The 3,976-nt window shown below is 51.4% G+C and overlaps 1 long non-coding RNA gene across 1 annotated transcript; it reads left to right on the top strand.

Annotated features, from left to right (window-relative positions):
• The first annotated feature begins 2,642 nt into the window (after window positions 1-2,642).
• LOC117245117 lies at window positions 2,643-3,692 on the top strand. The gene is made up of 2 exons (XR_004499359.1): window positions 2,643-3,131; window positions 3,518-3,692. It is a non-coding gene; the product is annotated as an uncharacterized LOC117245117 (long non-coding RNA).
• Window positions 3,693-3,976: the final 284 nt, after the last annotated feature.

The following is a 3,976-nucleotide window of genomic DNA, read 5'->3' as shown; positions in this document are numbered from 1 at the left end:
CCCTCAGCTGCTGCTCATCAACCCTCTGCTTCAAACCTTTCCCCAGCTCCATTCCCTTCTCTGGACATGCTGCAGCACCCTGACATCTGGCAGAGCCTCCCAGGGAGCAGTTTTCTCCACAGAATGGGGAAAATACTGACCAACTGACGGACCAGAAAATTCCTCTGGATCAGTGTGTGCCACACCAGTGTGTCCATGAGGCTCATGTGAAGGGTGTGAGGAAGGGGAGGGCTGGCATGGAGGGGCCAGAGGAAGGCACTGCACACATGGGCACGAGCTGGGGCTGCTGCTCCACTGCCCTGCAGCTCCAGACAATTCCAGCTCGGTTTCCTCTCCCTATGATTTCCATATGCCTTTGGAAATGAAAGTGCCCAGCCAGGACCTCACAGCAGAAGCAATATACATTGTTCTGCTGAGCAACACTGAACTTGTGCTGGTCCTTGACTCCAGTGCCAGTGGGCACACACTGTTGTCCTGTTAAACATTAACTGGGAAGGCAGCTTGTAAAACACTGCTTGGCTTCATTAAAATCTTCAAATGACACTTGATACTTACATATCCTTATGAGCAGTTTGCACATACTTTATTAAGGCAGGCCAGGCTTTATGGCTCTCATGACTCCTCCAGCAGAAGTTATACAGCAATTTCTAGGTGCAGCTGTCTTTGCCCTGGGAACAAGGCTGGTAGGGAATGCCATACTACAGACTGGGATTCAGCTCCTACAAAGAGAAAACAAGCCAGCTCTCCCCTGGGAAAAGGAGAGACAGGACACTGAGCAAGGACATGTGGAAGGTGCATTCACCCAATTTCCACCAGTTTCCATCAGGTGTGTTAGCATATGCCCAGAAGCCACCTGAGAGGTGTGGGAGAACCCTGGAGATGTTACACATGTTGAACTGATGGGTTCACACCAGCTTCCACTCAGGCTTCTCTGCAATGTGTGGTGTGGCTGCAGCTGAGGGCAGGGAACTCCTGACACCCAGGAAAGGAGTTGTTTGAAAATGGTGTCTGAGATGCTGGAGGACAGACCAGGTTTTGCACCCTTTACATTTCTACTAGTGTTTCTTTCCCTTCCTTTCTCCTGTTCCCTGACATGGCCCACCGTTATTAGCAGATGTGGGAAGTGTGAATCCTGTTTACTGGGAAGCCTGTGCTGCCTGGAAACTCTGGTTTAGCAACATTTATCTTCCCCCCAGCCCTCCCCGTGCCTGGCAAACTCAGCAGCTCCATAATCAAAGCTTTTGTCTTCATTGTTTACTTTTTTCCTTTCTGATTGCCTGAACAACATCAGCCAGAGGGAAGGAGTTGACCTTGCCAAGGATGAGGGCAGGAACTGGACCCAGACAGCACAACACGCTGTGGGGAACAGGTGAACAATAGCAGAGTGCAAGGACACTGTGGTGACTGCTTGCCCCAATTCTTGCTGGTTTCACACCTCTTTCCACACAGTAATTTGGTAAAGCCTGTTGCAAAAGCCTTGTGAAACACTCCACTGTCTTTGCAAGAGGGTTCTGTGAGACTGCAGGTTGCAGGCAGGGCCGGATTTGTTGGTGATTAGTTTTGGTGGTGGTGTCTACAGAGCAGAAGGGATCAGAGAGGAGATGTCCCTGTCCTTGTCTCTGTGACAGTGCCACTGCTCCATCCCCAGACTGCCACCAGCCTGTGCCTTCCTTCCTACTGCCAGTGCCTCCACAAGAACACTGGTTAGGACCTTGTGAGCAGAGATCAATGTAACACCTCAAAAGGAAAATGCTGCCCTGGAGGATAAAATCCCAGGATCTGCACTCTCTGTGCTGAAATCCCACTCTCTGTCTGGGACAAAGCTCTTTCTTACCCATCACCTTCGCTATTGGGAAATTTTCCTGGCTTGCTTGATCACAATTCATGGTTTGAAGGTTCAGATCCACAGTGATCTGTGGCACAGGTCTGTTGAACAGATTCAATGTCCCTTCACATCTGTCCGAGCTCTTCTGGGTGAACCTAAGCCCTGCACTCTGGAAACTGGCTCTGAGAGAGAAGTGCTGCCTGTTCTTCCCTCCTTGCTCAGGATGGGCTCTGCTGTGCCTCCCACTGTCTTACAAAACCCTCCAAGGGTTTTGTAAAAAAACCCTCCAGGGGACCAACTGCTCCTGTCTCAGCTGTCCTGTCTGCAGGTGAAATGGAGTGTTACTGGCAGCACCTCCCTCTCTGCCCTCCCATCCTCACAGGGCTGGGAAGCTCCATGTGCTGGGGCAGTGCAGAAAGCTGGCTCACAGCTGACTGTGCCCCAACCCTGGGCAGGATGGTCCTGAAGCTGATCTGCTCTTCTGCTCAAAGGTCTCAGGGCTTTGGTGCTGGGTCATTCTGAAGGCTTGGGTTTCTGCTCTTTTATGAAAATATCAGTGTTCTTTGATCTTTGCCTGCTTCATTCTTATCTCTCACTCCCACTCAGTAAAATAAGATTTATGCTGGTAGATAAGATAGGAAGGCTGTTGCATTTGGATGTGGGAAAACAAAACATCTCCAAGAGCCAGGCTGACCATGAATGGAAAGAGAACAGATCACCTGGCAAGGTCCAAGGCTCAAGGACCCCCTCAGAAAGGTGTCAGTGCAGGGGAAGCTGGAGCCATTGCTCTCCTCCTGCTGCACCAGGCTAAGGGAGGCTTGGGATGTATCTCAAATCCAGGGATGCTCCCTGCCCTGCAGTGTGCCTGGTAGAACTGGGATGTGCTCCATTGAATTTATAGCTGTCAGTGCTGTTAGCTGGCACTGAGCAGGCTCCTGTGCTTGCCATGGGGGGCACTCCCCAGACTGTATTAGAGTCCAGTGCTAGTTAGTGGATGCTTTTTGCTTTCACTGCTGCTCTAGTGCTTATCACCTCTCTGGATCATGCCTGGGAACACTTTGATAACAGCCTTTGCTGGGCTGGGCTGGCAGGGGGCCAGGGCAGTGCTGCTGTGTGTGTGCTGGACAGGCTGGAACTCCAGTCTGAACCTGAGCTGAAGGGACTGAGACGTGTGGAGGAGCCCACAAGGGAGCACAGAGCCACCTGCAGGGGGATGCCTGGAGGAGGATGACCCTCATGGGGCCTGTGCTGGAACAGGTTTGCTGCAGCACCTGTGACCCCTGGGAGATCTAAGCTGGAGCAGTTGGTGAGGAACTGGAGCCCGTGGGAGGGACCCATGCTGGAGAAATCCAGGGAGGGTGTCTCCTGTGGGTCACACCCCAGGCTGGAGCAGCAAAGATCCCCTGCAAGCTGTGGGGCAGCCCAGGGTGGGGCAGCCCAGGGTGGGACAGCTGTGTCCTGCTGCCTGTGGGGGACTGGGGTGTGACCACACAAATGGGAGCTCTGGCAGGAGCCCCTCGGTGAAGCCAGGTTGGGCACAAAGGCAGGGGTTTGGTGCAATGTTAAATCAGGTAACCTGGCCCAAAAGGACCAGGGATGGAGATTGCAATGGATCTGTAAATTGTTTTAAGCCATGATTTGTTGAGTTGTGTGTTTCAGGAATTACTATAACAGACACCATTCAACCCAAAGCAGGAGAAGCCTCCCAAGAAGCAGTTGCAAGGCAGCAGTGACCTGAGCTGAGCTGCTTTTGGTGCCCAATAACTCCCCCCACCCAGCACCTCTGCTGTCCTGAGTGACCACCAGAACAGATGGAGCCCAAAGTCATGGACTAAATGAATGCAACAAGGATTTTGTTGATGCTTTATTTTTCCAGAGTGGTCCATAGATTAAGGGAATGATATCTGTGTGTTATATCAAAGAATGGGAAGGAAGTTGTACTGAAAAGTGTGGGACCTGGAATGGTGCAAATAGTTATGGAATATGAGGTGGGATGTGCTGGGTTTGGCTGGAGCAGAGTTATTTTCTTCTCAGTGGCTGCTGTATTTTGTATTTGTGCTGAACACAGGGTTGATAACATAGAGATGTTTTTGTTATTGCTGAGCAGAGCTTGCACAGAGACCTTTTCTGCTTCTCATATTGCCTTGCTGC

This window comes from Parus major, chromosome 13 (assembly GCF_001522545.3).
Source record: "Parus major isolate Abel chromosome 13, Parus_major1.1, whole genome shotgun sequence".
NCBI lineage: Eukaryota > Metazoa > Chordata > Aves > Passeriformes > Paridae > Parus > Parus major.
Note: the sequence above shows the minus strand (reverse complement) of the source record. Positions and strands in the feature narration are given on the sequence as shown.